Here is a 17,529-nt window from a genome sequence, read left to right on the forward strand (position 1 = left end):
GGGAGGTGACAGACTTTCTACTTATGTTGCCTTTGTGAAAAACCCCCCAGAGTATTAAATTCAGGCCTGGACAAATCAATACTAGAGAAATAGAAAGACCGAGGTGGGGTTTTGAGAAAAACAACACATTGTATGAAATGTCTTAGGATCATAGGGCTGAAAGGAACCCAGAAAGGTCATCTAATCTCCCAGCCTGCCTCTGGGCATGAGTGCATTTAAACCACTGAATCTCCTTTGAGAAAGGAAACTGTACAACATTTCTACTGTTTTAATATTTCAGATATGTATTTGGCACACTTAACCTAAAATCATTAGACTATAACTTTTTTGTAAACTTGTTTGTTTTTAATTGCAGTGAAGTGAACAAATTTTAGGTTTAAAGCTCCATGAATTTTTACAAATAAATATAGTGGGACTACAACCCAAATCAAAATAAAATACCACATTCTCAGCATTACAGAAGCCTCCCTCAATTCCCTACAATTCAGTATTCCCCCATCACCCCACAAACACACCGAAAGTGACTGTCATTCTTATTTATAGACATATTAATTAGTTCTCCTATTTCTGAACTTAATATAAATGTAATTATATATGTTTATCTTTGTTTCTGGGCTTTTTTGTTCAATATTACATAATTCAGCTTTGACTAAAAGAATTTTTTTGTTCTATCATATTCCATTGTATGAATATAGTACAATTTATTCATTCTACTGTTGATGAATATTCTTTTTTCCATTTTATTATGAATAAAGTTGTTTTGAGCATTCCTGTGTGTATCATTTCGTAAAGCTATGTGTACATTTCTGTTGGGGAAATACCTAGGAGAGGTACTGCTAGATCATAGAGTGTGTGTATGATTAGCTTCAATAGTATCATCAAACTCTTTCTCAATTCATACCTGCATTGTCAGTGTATAAGAATTTCTGTTCTTTCACAATCTTACCACTACTCGGCCTTGTAGGTTATTTTAAAATTGTAGCCATTCTGGTAGTATATAAAGATATCTCACTGAGGTTCTAACTTGCACTTTCTTGATTATTGATGAAGATGAGTACCCTTTCATACCCTTATTGGATATTTTGATATACTCTTTTTAAATACCTCTTCATGACTTCTGCTGTTTTTAATTGTGCAGTAAGAAAAAAATGTATGTATATGTGCACGTGTGTGTATCTCTTTAGATCTGAGTCTACCTTTGATATAGGATATCCGAGTTTGCCCTGGAAGTTACTCCATGATAGCCAATTAAAAAACAAAAAAGGAAAGAGAATGTAGGATTGCATGAAGATGCACTTATTGGGAAGGCCTGAGATTGATGTTACTTCTCCACCCATTCTATTGGTCAAAATTTAATTTTGCTACAGGAGTTCCATTAACTGTAAGAAGTTGTAATCTTGTTGATTAGCCAGGATGTAGAGACTATAAATTTGAACACCTAGTCAATCTCTGGCACATACTAAAAAATATTTTATAGAAAGGTTTTTAGAAAGCAAGGCATCTCAGTATCATAATTAAGTCAGCCTATCTTGACTGTCTCTCTATTAGAATCAAAGCTAGGTCTGTGCTTACCATTTATTTCTGATTTTGATTTTCTGTATATATGTGTGCGTGTGTGTCTATATATATGTGTATATATATATATATATATATATATATATATATATATATATATATAATGAATTCATTCCATCTAACTTTTTGTTAAATTGAGTTCCTTTCATATAAATTTTGTTACACTGATCTCTCAGTCTTTTATAGAATCCCAGAGTTGAAAAAGACCACAGAGGTCATCTGGTCCAATCCTCATCCAATGCATAAATCGCCTCCAGCTGGTTAAACTCATTTTTAATTCCAAAGCTATTCTCCAAGCTTCTAGTCATTTCATCAGCAAACTTAATTAACAGGGACTCTATTCAATCTATTGACTCATGAGGCCAGCTTAACAAAATTAATAAATATATAATTTGGCTGACTGCACAGTGAGGTGAAAGATTTCAGAGTAATGTGCATTACTTCAATGCCTGTAATTCCTTCCATAACATTACCAAGCAATATTAGATCATCTTAAATTCACTTTGCTGTGAAAAAATAAAAATCTGTCTAGTTACAACAGCATGCTATTGGGAGATCAAAAATATTGTGCTTGTAGGTAAAATGTGCTAGATGGGCAAATTAATGTTTCAGATGAACCACAGGAAGCAAAGAACACTTGAAATTCAGTAACTTCATGAATTTTTTCTAGAAAAATGTATCATATTTGAAAAGCTACCATGATTATGGACCAAGCTGCCAATCTTAAGTACCACTGTTTATATAAACTGCAATATGAAAACTATTGATATTTCCTGGGCTTGTGCAGTTCACAGACATTTGGTCCTAACCAGTATGTTCATGTACAAAACTCAACAAAGAGTAAAATTAAAAATTTGAATTTGTGTTATGTAACATTTGAAATTTAAATAAGGTAACAAAGATGCCATTGAAAGTACCTGATCCCTAGTTATAAAGCAAATTGGGTAACTTTATTTCATGTTGACAAAAGTATTTCCTTTTTCATTAGCAACATGAGTTTTCATAGGTCATACCATATCCAGTGAAGATTTCTGACTGATCAGTTGCGTGTGAAAACTTGCTTTCCTACAGAGGCACAAGAAAACCCACACTGTGATTGACAATAACTGTTATAAGTTACTTAAGGTGCAGATTATGATAATGATAAATATTTTACCAACTTTGAAGTTTCTTATTGTTAAAGTACATTTTTGATGGATTCAGAATGACTTTTGCAGACACAAAAGATTATTCAGGGGTCCACTTTGGTTTTTAAAATATATATTTGATTTCTTAGAGGAGCTAGATCTTAAAAATTTAAGCTTAGTTTACAAATTTTTTTTTTTAAGATTTTTTTGATGTGGACCATTTTTAAAGTCTTTATTGAATTTGTTACAATATTGCTTCTGTTTTATGTTTTGGTTCTTTTTTTTTTTTTTTTTACAGTACACGGGCCTCTCACTGTTGTGGCCTCTCCTGTTGTGGAGCACAGGCTCCGGACGTGCAGGCTCAGCGGCCATGGCTCACAGGCCTAGCCGCCTGGCGGCATGTGGGATCTTACCGGACTGGGGCACGAACCCGTGTCCCCTGCATCGGCAGGCGGAATCTCAACCACTGTGCCACCAGGGAAGCCCTTTTTTTTTTTTTTTTTTGGCCACGAGGCATGTGGGATCTTAGCTTCCCGACCAGGGATTAAACCCTCACCCCCAGCAGTGGAAGGTGACCTTTTAACCACTGCACCACCAGGGAAGTCCCAATAAATACTTTTATTCTGCTTGCAAGTCTAACAAATATGAACAATCACTTTTAAGAGGGTTTTTGATTAATATGTAGTCTCCTTCCTAAACTTGGAAAATTAAATCCCTTTAAATATTTTAAATTGTAATTATAAACTTTAAAATATTAAATTTCTTCTTTCTGTACTTCAATTACCTGAGAGATAAATCTTCTAATCCATTATAATTAACTTAGGAGGGTCTCCACAAGGAATATTTTTAGGGTTACCTTCTTAGCTAACAAATATTGCTTATCAACCAGAGATCTAATTCGGGAATACAATTTAAAGATGCTCAGAAGCAGGGTGATTTGAGTGTTTTCTTTTGCATTCTTCTGACAGCGCTAATGGAACCCCTTCTTACAGCCATATACCACAGACTCCAAAATTTGAAGAGAACATTGGGTTAGGTAGCCAAAAAGGAAGGTTTGAGCCTTATCAAATTGCTTAAATTACAAGTCAGGTTAGAGTCTGTAATCCTCTGTAAGGTGATTATGCCACTGTTTGGATGTAACTTATATATTTTCTAAAACATTCAAGTCTGAATTCTGTTTATATTTTCTTTCTTATCTGTTAGAATCTTTTCCTACAAGTAATAAAATAGTATCTTACTGAATTTTAAATATTTTCTCCTGATATATTTGTGCCTTATAGTCCCAGCTTTTAAAGTCATTCTACTGAATTATAAAATTAAACATTTTTGTATTAATTTTACATGCAGTCATTGGCTCTACTAATTTCCTGTTTTATGCCTCAAAGTTGGCATAAGTTGGGGTTAGAGAGTAAGGGTGAAGAAACGAAGTCAGTCTTGATCACCAAACACCTCCCAGTTATATTCTTAGATTTCCCTGGTATTTCATCTCTCTTATGGTTCCAGGCATATCTTACAAGGAACTTTCTTAAAGTAGTATGAGTTTTCTATCAAGGAGCATTACTAGCTAGAACACATCCATAAAATATACTCACACTCTCCCTGTTTATTCAGGGAAGGCATCATACCAAAGCTCAGTTTGAGTAAAGAGACCAAAGAAGAACAGAGGAATGTATTCTATGTAGCTAGCTCTCCAGTGGCCTGGCTTCATCTAAGGGCAGATCTCAGAGCACCGAGAGTCATGCTTCTCAAACTAGAGTATCTTCCAGATGACAACTCACGAAAATATGTCTATGAGTTTTCACAGCTGTAGGATAACCAAAGCACATTTCAGTTCAATGCCAAATTTCCCTGAATATTTAGAGAAAAATATTTTTGAATGTATATTCTCTTTAATGGTATTTTAATGCTCACTCATATGCAGTATCAGTAGAATCCCACTTTACTACATCAGGCAATCTCATAGATACGTTTTGACAGTGCATTCTTTTGTAATACTAGGGAATTCCATGGGATAGTTGTATCAAAGTAAATAGGATATACTATTTTAGAATAAGCAACGTATGCCAATGTGTGGCATGGATGTGTTGTAATAATCGCTTATTGAAATTATCGAGGATGACATTGAAAGTCTCTTCTTGGGGACTTCTCTGGCGGCACAGTGGTTAAGAATCCGCCTGCCAATGCAGGGGACATGGGTTCGAGCCCTGGCCTGGGAAGATCCCACGTGCTGCGGAGCAACTAAGCCCGTGCACCACAACTACTGAGCCTGCGCACCACAGCTACTGAAGCCTGCGCACCTAGAGCCCGTGCTCCGCAACAACAGGAGCCACCGCAAGGAGAAGCCTGCGCACCGCAACGAGAAAGAGCCCCCTCTTGCTGCAACTAGGGAAAGCCTGCACACAGCAACGAAGACCCAATGCAGTCAAAAATAAATAAATAAATTTATTTTTTAAAAGTCTTCTTTTGAAAATTTTATCACCTTATAAACCAGTTTAATTTTGGTTTTCACTTTAATTACTTAAAAAAACCCTTGACTCTCAAAAATCCACTCATCCTCCTGCTGCAATTATTATAGATCAGATCTTTTGGTTACATGTTGTACCGTTTAGTTCCACTTTCTCAGTGACAGTGCCAAATAGTCCAAGGTTGTGATTTAGTTGCATCGATAATTTACCATTTTACTATGCCTTATTTTAAAAATATGTGTTAACTTGAAACAATAATTCAGGAATTAAGAAACTAAAAAACATTAGAAGTATAAGAATGAATTTGCTAAAATATATAACGTAATACAAAAAGTTCAAGGGAACATTAAATTATTAAGACAATAGCAAAGAAGATGCTATCATCATTCTAATCATAACATGAGACTTGATGGTAGGTGGTGATAAGCAGTCAAACAGTAGGATGTACTTACATGCTTATTTAAAATATGAATACAGAAAATGAAATGTCATCCCCCTGAGCAAAAATTATCTAAATTCACTTCTTTTTTGTAGTAACAACCATAACATAATAATCATGAATTTAAATGAAAATCACCAAAATATAGGGAAAAGAAGAAAAGTGTTGTTTATAGGATACAATAAAATGATAACTTGATCAAAATAGCAAATAAAAATTGCTTGAATCTTATTTCAGGGTCAGCTTTAGAACTACCTAATATGGTTAAGTTCTAGATTAGTATATGAGTTTGCCTTCTTAGGTCGTTATTATTGTAATTATTATTAAACTATTATAGAAAGGGACAAAAATTTGGGTCAAAATGAAGCAGCAAATTTAAAAAAAATAGTCTTTGTTAAACAATGCTATCTAATTACAATTTAAATGTAGTGAAAAACGTGTCGGCACGAGTGGTTGAGAGACTATGGTGATTCTGAATATTTTACAGTTGGACTACACTATTAATATATAATATATTAATATAAAATATAAACTATTTGTCCATTTCATTCATCTTTTCTTGGATAAATTTATTTTATTTATTTATTTTTGGCTGTGTTGGGTCTTCGTTGCTGCGCTCAGGCTTTCTTTAGTTGCGGTAAGCAGGGTCTACGCTTCCTTGCGGTACGCAGGCTTCTCATTTCAGTGGCTTCTTTTGTTGCGGAGCACTGTCTCTACACTCACAGGCTCAGTAGTTGTGGCTTGCGGGCTCTAGAGTGCAGGCTCAGTAGCTGTGCCATGCAGGCTTAGTTGCTCCTCTGCATGTGGGATCTTCCCAGACCAGCGCTCAAACCCGTGTCCCCTACATTGGCAGGCGGATTCTTAACTACTGCGCCACCAGGGAAGCCCTTATTTGTCTTTGATATATTTATATTTTATGATGATATCTGTGATAACATGAAAATGTGAAGAATGAAGGATGATAAACTACATGATGAAAAATGATAGGATATATAAAGATGACGTTGATTTTTTTAAAAGATTTTCTTGATGTGGACCATTTTTAAAAATTAATTAATTAATTAAGGCTGAGCCAGGTCTTAGTTGCAGCATGTGAGATCTTCATTGTGGCATGCAGGATCTTGAGTTGCGGCATGCATGCAGGATCTAGTTCCCTGACCGGGGGTTGAACCCAGACCACTGCACTGGGAGTGTGGAGTCGTACCCACTGGACCACCAGGGAAGTCCCGATGTGGACCATTTTTAAAGTATTGAATTTGTTACAATGTTGCTTCTGGGTTTTTTTATGTTCTGGTTTTATTGGTCACGAGGCATGTGGATCTTAGCTCCCTGACCAGGGATCGAACCTGCACCCCGTGCATTGGAAGGTGAAGCCTCAACCACTGGACCACCAGGGAACTCCCTGACATTGATTCTTTAAAAAGCTTGTTCACTGAAAAAAATTGTCAAATTTGCATGAAAACAGACTGGTATAACCCACATTAAGGTCATTGTATATCTTCTTTATTTTTCTTCTTCAAAATTGTCTGGCTATTCTTGTCTCTCTGCATCTTCACTTCATTTTAATAATCAATTTGTCAAATGTCACAAAAGTCTGGATTTTTAATTGGAATTTCATTGAAATTGTATACATATATTTGAAGGAAATTGATATCTTTGCATTATTGAGTCTTCCAATCCATGAAAATCCCTCCAACTATTTTTGCAATCTTTACTATCTCTCAAAACTATTTTGTAGTTTGGTGTATAGACTGATTTCCTTTATTTTCCTTTTTTTTACTGTCTTTGCTTTAATCTAAATATATTCTACTAACTTATCTATCTCCAACTAGTCTTCTCTTTAGCTGTGTCTAATCTGCTGTCAATGCTGTCCATTGAGTTATTTTTAATATTTATTGTATTCTTTACGTCTAGGTTCTCCATAGTTTCCATAGTAATTCTTCTTCATAGATCCTGGTTATATGCTGATATTAACCATTTACCCCCCCCCCCCCAATTTTCTTTAATATATTAATCATAGCGTCCTCGAAGTCAAAGCCTGATATCTCTAATATCAGAATCTCCAGTAGATTTTTTTTTTAACTCTTGATTGTGGTAATTCATGTGTCAAATGTAGTGTAGTCTATTGCTGTGTCGGGTTATTTTTGATTGCATGCTGAAAATTATATATGAAAAATTATAGATATAATTTGAATCTTTTGAAGGTGTTGTTTTTCTTCATTGAGGATTTCCTCTTGCCTGTAGCAGGATTTAGACTAAGAGAAGATCATCTAAGTCTATCACAGATTAAACTGGCTTTCTGTCATTGTGAAAACCATTTCTGATTCTCCTTTAATTCTTTGGTGTAGCAGCCATTCGAGCAACCCAATTGAAAATTTGAGAATGTCACCAGGTTCCCTCCTCATCGATGTACTCTATATACCTTTTTTTTTTCTTCTTTCTAGCCTTTTGAAACTGCTAAAGGCTACTCAGTGGCTCATCCATCACTGATGAACAGTCATATGCTGCCAGGACAAAAAACGTACTAAATGTCAGACTGTCCCTCTGCACTTCTCATCAGGATCTTGGGTATAAGTTTGAGTACCTTAGCAGCTCTCCCATTTCTTCAAACAGATGTTTTTAATGTATATTATCCATCTTTTCCTGTTGTTATTGGTGAGAGGATTGGTCTGATACAAGCTAGTTCATTATAGCCAGAATTAAAAGTGGCGCTCTTACCTCTTCATTTAAGAAAAACTTCAACTAGTATTTATATGAGACAGTCAACATTACTAATCAGTGGTTCCCAGACACTCATAGCAATTTTATGTAACTTATCTCCTTATGAGATGTACATCAAAATTTCCAGTATTAGTGACCTGTTTTACATCATGTTTTCAGTAATACTCTGGCATTGCTCCTGTGTGATCATATTAATCTCTTGCCATTTTTTTCCCCACATACTAAATTTTATTGTGTTTAAGATAACATCGATTTTAAGAAATAAAATGTTTTATATCATAATTTAAAGAAAAAAATGCTATCAGTTATAATTATGTCAAAATTTTAAGATGCTTCCTGATTTCAGAAATGCCAAAATGTTAATAATATGAAGCTATATGAACTATAAAACTATATATAGTTTCATACAATAAGAAAAATAGTTTTTTTTAATTAAACTTGGGATCTCAAAATATTGGAAAACAAAGAAATACAAAATTGCCTATCATAAAAATGTGATACATAATGTGGGTTTTTCTCAATTCAGTCATATTTCTGGAGTTGATAGCTGAACTAAAAATCGTCATTAATTAATGAAGTAGATATGAAATTTAAAAATTCTTTTATGATAATATAAAACCTTTGCATTTAAAAATAAATATACAAACATATATTATGTAATAGGGTACAAAAGTTTTTAAACATGACACACCAAAAGTTCTTTTGTGAAGAATTTGAGAATTACTGATTATGAGTAATAGGTAAATTTTGGATCCTTTTAGAAATTCTTTAAAATAGTGATCCTGTAATAGATATCAAGCAGCGGTTAACATTATTATTAAACATTATTATTTTCCCCAATGAATGAAACATTATTATTTTCCCCAGTGAATGAAAGCTTGTCTGAATGAGTGAGAAGAAGGATATCATAAGTATGCATATATCATTTTAATTCCTGATTTTCATTAATTCAGCATGTATTTAGTACTACTGCAGCAAGCAGTATAATGAATGCTGAAATTACAGTTCTCACTATATTACCTCGCGCTAGTGGTACATTGATGCATGGTTCTTGCTCCCAAAGTATGTAACACATAATAATGAGAGAATCAAGGAGTTCATATGCCATTTTAAAAATCGTATGATAAAGAGTATTATGGCAAAAAAAGCAAGATGGTAAGGGTATAATTCGATAGAAGATGCTCTAGTTCTCCACTGGAAGGTAAAATTCACTGGGCGAATATGCTAGGTTTCCAGTGCTCTAATCTTTGAAGGCACAGAGATATGAGAAAGCATGGCCTATTTAGTCTGACATTGTTTGGTCTGGCTAAAGGATTAGAATGTTTGAGAGTGAGAACTAGAAATTAGCATTAGAGGGACAATCGCAAGCCAGCTTAAGTTTTATGACCTTGTCAAGGGATTGAGAATGTACCGTGTAGACTTAGTGGGGCTATTAAAGAAGTGTAGCAAGGGATGGCCGTAAATATGATGGGATATGGCAGCTGTTCTCCAAGATAGTAGTAGAATTGATAGTAGAATTGTAGTAGTGAGGGCCACGTTTACATGTATGAACTCATTTGTTCTGCATAGCAATCCAGTGGAGTAGCCCCACTCTTTCTTATCTCACTTAACAGATGAGGACAGGCTGCGAGAAATTACATAACTTGTCCATATTCACACAATTTGAAAATGTTGAATACGGCATTCAGTTGACATTATAACTTCAGAGCTTGAATTCACAGCCTGTCCTTTAAGCACACACTTGCTACTCAATGGAAGTGCACTAAGCAGCATCACTGACATCTTCTGAAAGTTGTGGGAAACACAAAATTTCAGGCCCCACCCGGACTTGCATTTTAACAACATCTGCAGGTGATTTACCTGCACATGAAAGTTTGAGAAGCATGGCACACTACTTCTGCACCCCAGGCTCTTTTGAAAGAAGATCTTTCTGGGATAATAGGCCTAAAATGCCTTTTGTTCCTGTGGACTTTGTTCCAGTGTTTGAGTCATAGACAGAGATTACACCTAAGTAATACCAATAAACCTGGATGAAAATTGGAAAACTTACTTTGGATATGCCTGCTCAGTAAAAATGCTTGTCATGTGTCTTCTGCCTTATCTGTTTAAGTAGGAGCACCAGATTTGGAGGTGAGACAGGCTCAAAAGATACGTCATGAAAAAAAATATAACATTACCGTGCTTCCCCAGGGGTTAGATAAGTATCACCGGATGTGAGACAGACCATTTTAGTTGGTACATGGACAAGATGTTACACAGCAAAGATTGAGGACATAACTCCATTTTTAATTCTCTCTCAATCCTCTGATCAACTCAGATCAAGCATTTTTGAGACTCTATTTCTCTTAACATTTTTCTACCATTGTCCTTCTTAAAAAGAGAGAGAAATAGCTTTGGGCAGGTAATAATAACAGTGGGATTTTTGCCAATGTTTTGGTTTTGTTGCATTTTTGTTTATAATCATTTTATATTTATGGGGTTTTTTTCTTTTTTTTCCTTTTTTTCTATATTTATGGTTTTAAAGGATGATAGATTTGAAACTCCCTTTAAGATAAAATTTAAGTAAAAATCTGTCCGTTTTAAATTAAGTAATTAAGACAGTAATAATATAGTTGATACGTGGATGTGGAAAACACTGTGATGGATGTGTGTTAAAACTGAAGATTAAGACCACTGATATACAGGGAAATCATTGTTAAAATGTTTAAAAAAAAACTAAACACATGAATCCATGACAGAGTTTATTCTCAAAGAGTTTTAAGCAAGTTTAAGAATCATTTCAATTAACAATGTCTTTTATTTCCCTTTGTCTAGAGTGTGGTGTTATCTGAATGTCCTTCTAGGAGGGCAAAGGCTCTGGGTCACCCTGTGACTCACCACTCTTGCCTCCAACCAAGATGACACCTGACTGGAAAGAGGAACACGATGCAGTCAGTTGAGATAGGAACACATATTTCCTCTTGACAGAAGCACAGGTCTTTTCCCTCTCTGGGAGGATCCCTAAAGACAGTAGCTAGTGGCTTCTCAGCTTACCTCTACCACATCCCTGACCTTGTCCCTTTTGGAGGACGACCAAGAAATTCTGGGATGAGGCAAAGAATGAGATGCATTATATGAAAGATCCTTATGTAGAAAAAATGCTATACAAATATTGATTAGGCATATTGTTATTATTTTAAGGGGAAACATCTTCCCCATATATAGGGACCAAATGGAATAAGGGGAAATTTGGACTCTAACTTACAATCTTGTTTTTTTTTAAATCCAAAGCTTATTTAAATAACAACTCCTTCTCAGACCCACTAAGATCTGTAAATCACTATATTTTTTAATGCTGAGGAAAAGAAAAGATTACCTCTAAGTGCTTCAAATCCCAGCAGTGTTTTTAATGAACAAGCTTGTTTTTAATCAACACTTAAGCTATGGGGGTTTTATTTTTTATTTTCTTATGGTGTTGCTTTTAGGTTTCTGTGCTTACAAAGAGAAAATAACAAATGCCATGCTTGGAACAGAGAAGTGACTTGGATGCCGCAAATCAATGAGAAGCATTGTTTAGCTAAGTATGGCAGATAAGAGTGAAAACAAATGCCATTTCCCAATCTTATAAGAAATCACCATTATGAGGCATCATCTGCAGGTAGGCACCGGAAAAGGTAGCTTTTGAGCCTGGAGCTTTAGGTTGTTTGCAGAAATCTTTTCAGGTTACTATGAGTGAAGTGCAATGCCTTCCAGAACATTAAACCTGTCTTTAATTGTTAATCTCTTTTATTTGTAGACCATTTTATTTTGTACAAAGTGCCTTTACCTCACATTGTATCATTTAAATCTCACAACATTTCTGACAGGCAGACAGAGTGGGGTTTTATTATAGTCATCTCACAGATGGAAAATTGGAGATTCAAAGATATTAAACAATTAGCCTAAGGTCATGAAAACTGGTAAATGGTAGAGCTCAATGGGTACATAATTCATGTAGAGTCTGAGGAGAGAGAATTTGTTCTTATTTCCTAGCCAAAATGTCCTCAGTGGATATATTGAAGAGAAAGGGTTCAGTTTCAAATATAAAAGTAATTAGGTGGAAGTTAAATTCTTTAAATCCAGTGTAATCTTTATTAATTTATTCAACTAATATTTATTATGTACTGTCTGCATGCTAGATGTAGTTCTGACGTTGAGAAGAGGGCAAAATCCAAGACAGTAGCAGTCCCTGAGTTTGAGAAATTTACAGTCTAACAAATTATGATTAAGCATGTTTTAAAAATTTATTTATTTTATTTATTTATTTTTGGCTGCATTGGGTCTTTGTTGCTACATGCAAGCTTTCTCTAGTTGCGGCGAGCGGGGGCTACTCTTCGTTGCGGTGCATGGACTTCTCGTTACGGTGGCTTCTCTTGCTGCAGAGCATGGGCTCTAGGCATGCAGGCTTCAGTAGTTATGACACGTGGGCTCAGTAGTTGTGGCTCACAGGCTCTAGAGTGCAGGCTCGGTAGTTGTGGCACACAGGCTTAGTTGCTCTGCGGCAGGTGGGATCTTCCTGGACCAGGGCTCGAACCTGTGTCCCCTGCATTGGCAGGCAGATTCTTAATCACTGTGCCACCAGGGAGGCCCATGATAAAGCATTTTGTTTGAACATTTATTTCCAGTTTCCCTATTGAGTAATTTGCCATGTACATTCAAATTTAAAATGAATAAAATTTGACACAGCAATTTTACTTTTAAGAATTTATCATAAAGGGTGACCAACATGGTGGTATAGGAGGACCCTGAGCTCACCTCCTCCCATGGGCACACAATAATTACAACTATTTATAGAATAACTATATGATAATGACCTAAAGACTAGCAGAAAAGATTTTCCACAACTAAAGATATAAAGAAGGAACCACAATTAGACAGGTAGGAGGGGCAGGGATGTGATACAGTCAAGACCCACACTCATGAGTAGGAAACCCACAAATGGGAGGATAATCATAACTGTGAAGGAGATCTCTGAGTGACCCTTAGAGATATTTTATTTTATTACTTTTTAATTTTTTTGTGAAGGATTACACATATTCATAGCCAGGTGGATCTATTGGTCCATGTCCTCTCTGGAGAGTCCCAGCATCCCAACACCCTTCTTTATTTCATCCCACCTCTGCACCCTTCAGTCCAAGCTGGCAGTATTTCTGCTTAAGTGATTGGATCCATGGGTTACATATCTAATATCTCCAGCAAAAGTTTGTACACTCAGACCTTGGCCCTGTTTCAGATCACACTATCTGAACAGGCTGAAAAATTTCCAAAGCATCAAGTTCCTTTTAAAATTTATCTATTTCTCATTTGCTATACACAACAAGGAGAAACCAGATTACATCCTCAACACTTTGCTAGGAAATCTCCTCAGCTAATTATCCAAGCTTATGGCTTAAAGTTCCACTTTCCACTCAACAGCAGAAAATAATTCAGCCAAGATTTTTGCCACTTTACAAAAGAATACATATTTCGAAGAGTGGCCAAGATGGATTCAATGTATAATGGATAAATTCCTAGAAATGTACAATCTCCCATGACTGAATCAGGAAGAAATACATAATAAGAACACACCAATTAACAGTAATGAAAGTGAATCAGAAGGAAAAAACTCCCAACAAACAAAAGTCTAGGACCAGACAGCTTCACTTGGGAATTCTACCAAACGTTTAAAGAAGAATTAACACCTATCCTTGTCAAACTGTTCCCAAAAAATTGAAGAGGAAGGAATGCTTCTGAACTCATTCTATAAGGCCAACATCATCCTGAGACCAAAACCAAAGACACCACAAAAAAGAAAATTACAGGCCAATATCACTGATGAACATAGATGCAAAAATGCTTAACAAAATATTAGCAAACCAAATTCAGCAATACATTAAAAGGGTCATACACCAAGATCAAGTGGGATTTATCAAGGAATGCAAGGACGGTTCAGTATTCACAAATGTGATGCACCATATTAACGTTTGAAGAATAAAAATCATATACACCTCAATAGACACAGAAAAAGCTTTTGATAAACTTCAACATCCATTTATGATAAAAACTTTCAATGAAGTGGATATAAATGGAACATACCTCCACTATAATAAAGGCTATATATGACAAGCCCACAGCTAACATCATACTCAATCGTGAAAACCTGAAAGCATTTTTTCTAAGATCAGGAACAAGAAAAGGATGCCCATTCTCACCACTTTTATTCAGCATAGTATTTGAAATCCTAGTGACAGCAATCCAACAAGAAAAAGAAATAAAATGGATCCAAATAGAAAAGGAATAAGTAAAACTCTCACTGTATGCAAATGACATGATACTCTATATAGAAAATCCTAAAGATGGCACCAAAAAACTATTACAACTAATAAATGAATTCAGTAAAGTTCCAGGATCCAAAATTAAAGTAATCTGTTGCATTTCCATACACTAACAATGAACTATCAGAAAGAGAAATTAAGAAACAATCCCATTTCCAACTGCATAAAACAAAATAAAATACCTAGGAATAAATCTAATCAAGGAGATAAAAAACCTGTACTTGGAAAACTATAAGACATTGATGAAAGATACTGAAGACAACAGAAACAAATGGAAAAATATACTATGTCATGAGCTGGAAGAGTTTCTATTATTAAAATGACAATACTTCCCAAGGCAACCTACAGATTCACTACAATCCCTATCAAAATAGCAATGGTATTTTTCATAAAACTAGAACAAATAACTCTAAAATCTGTATGGAAATCTAGAACAGCCAAAACAACAAGGCTGGGGGTATTATGCTCCCTGATTTCAAATTATTACACAAAGCTACAATAATTAAGATATGGTACTGACACAGAAACAGACACATAGATCAATGGAACAGAATAGCCCAGGAATAAACCCACCTACTGAATGGGAGAAGATATTTGCAAATGATATATCCAATAAGAAGTTAATATTAAAAATATACAAAGAACTCATACAACTCAACATCAAAGAAATAAAAACAACCTGAGTAAAAAATGGGTAGAGGACCTGAATAGACATTTTTCCAAAGAAGACATACAGATGGCAAACAGACACATGAAAAGATGCTAACATCATTCATCGTCAGGAAATGCACAACCACAACGAAATATAATCTCACATTTGTCAGAATGGATTTGTTTTAAAAAGACAACAAATCAGTGTTATTAAGGACATGAGGAAAGGGAACCCCCATGAACTGTTGGTGGGAATGTAAACTGGTACAGTCACTATGGAAAACAGTATGGAGGTTCCTCAAAAAAAAAAAATAGAACTACCAAGTGACCTAGCAATTCTGTTTCTGAGTATTTTCCTAAAGAAAATAACAACACTAATTTGAAAAGATATATGTACCCCTATGTTCATTGTAGCATTATTTACAGTAGCCAAGATATGGAAGCAACCTAAGTGTCCACTGATAAATGGAAAAGGAAGATGTGATTTATATAGACACACACACACATATATGTATATATACATAACACACACACAGTAAAATGTTACTCTGATTGAAAAAGAATGAAACTTTGCCATTTGCAACAACATGTTTGGACCTAGAGAGCACTATGCTAAGTAAAATAAGTCAGACAGAGAAAGACAAATACTATATATTATCACTTATATGTGGAATGTTAAAAAAACAAATGAATAAACATAACAAAACAGAAGCAGACTCATAGAACAGAAAACAAACTGGTGGTTGCCAGACAGGAGAGGTGGAGGAATGAGTGAAATAGGTGAGGAAAATTAAGAGGTACAAACTTGCAGTTATAAAATAAGTCACAGCATGTACAGCATAAGGAATATAGTCAATAACGTTGTAATAAACTTTGTATTGTGACAGATAACTAGACTAGTCTTGGTGATCATTTTGTGATGTATAAGAATACTAAATCACTATGTTGTGTACTTGAAACTAATATGTATTATAAGTCAATTATACTTCAGTTAAACAAAATTTATCATGAAGAATATCAGACATACATGCAATGCATACATTGGATGTTCTCAGAAATTTATAGTGATAAAACCTGAAAATAATATATGTTCATCAGTAGAGGAATAGTTAAATATATTATGATATATTCACACAAGGGATTATTATTTCACTATTTTAAATAATTATGTTGATTGATAGTTATGGATATTAAAAGCTGCCCATAATATATTATTACTTTAATAAACAAGTTAGAGATTGTATTGCTTGTTGGATCAAATGTATGTAATATTATTAGTGTATAAACTTAAAAGGTTTTCTGAAAAACTAACCAAATATCAGCTATTATGTCTTTGAACTTTTAGATTTCTACTAATTTTGCTTTTTTTAAAACTTTTTGTATTGTTTCATTTTTAAAAATAAGCATGTTATATTTTATGATTAAAATGATAGCATTTTATTATTAAAATAATTCATTAAAAATCAATTATTTAAAGAACATTCAGTCTTTTTATAAATTTATTTATTTTTGGCTGCGTTGGGTCTTCATTGCTGTGTGCAGGCTTTCCTCTGGTTGCAGCGAGCAGGGGCTACTCTTCATTGTGGTGCACAGGCTTCTCATTGCAGTGGCTTCTCTTGCTATGGAGCACAAGCTGTAGACATGCGGGCTTCAGTAGTTGTGGCACACAGGCTCAGTTGTTGTGGTGCACAGACTTAGTTGCTCCGCGGCATGTGTGATCTTCCCGGACCAGGGCTCGAACCCATGTCCGCTGCATTGGCAGGTGGATTCTTAACCACTGCACCACCAGGGAAGCCCCCATTCAGTCTTATATATAATGAAATGTGTTGTTAGGAAAATTGTGATATGTACTTTATGATTTGAATGTATAGGATCTTTTGTTTATAATGCCTTGTTCCATTTTTCAGATTATCTTTTTACTTGAATTGCTCCATTTGGCGTCTGTTAGATTATAGCATATATTTGATATGCTGGAAGGCCATACTGGTATCATTCTTTTACGTGAACTTGGTTATTCCTTGGACCGCATAATAGTCTCTTCTTATGGTTAGTTTCTTACTATAAAAATTTTCTAAAAGGAATAAAAAGGGCAGCTTCTTTTTCAACCACTATCAGAATTGTGCTAAAACCTATGTGAAAACTTTTGATTTAGCATTTAGTTTATATTTCTTTCCAGGTAGAATTTTTCCACAGAGAAGCAATTATTCTTCCCAAACTCC

Source organism: Leucopleurus acutus, assembly GCF_964270905.1.
Source record: "Leucopleurus acutus genome assembly, chromosome: 11".
Lineage (NCBI taxonomy): Eukaryota > Metazoa > Chordata > Mammalia > Artiodactyla > Delphinidae > Leucopleurus > Leucopleurus acutus.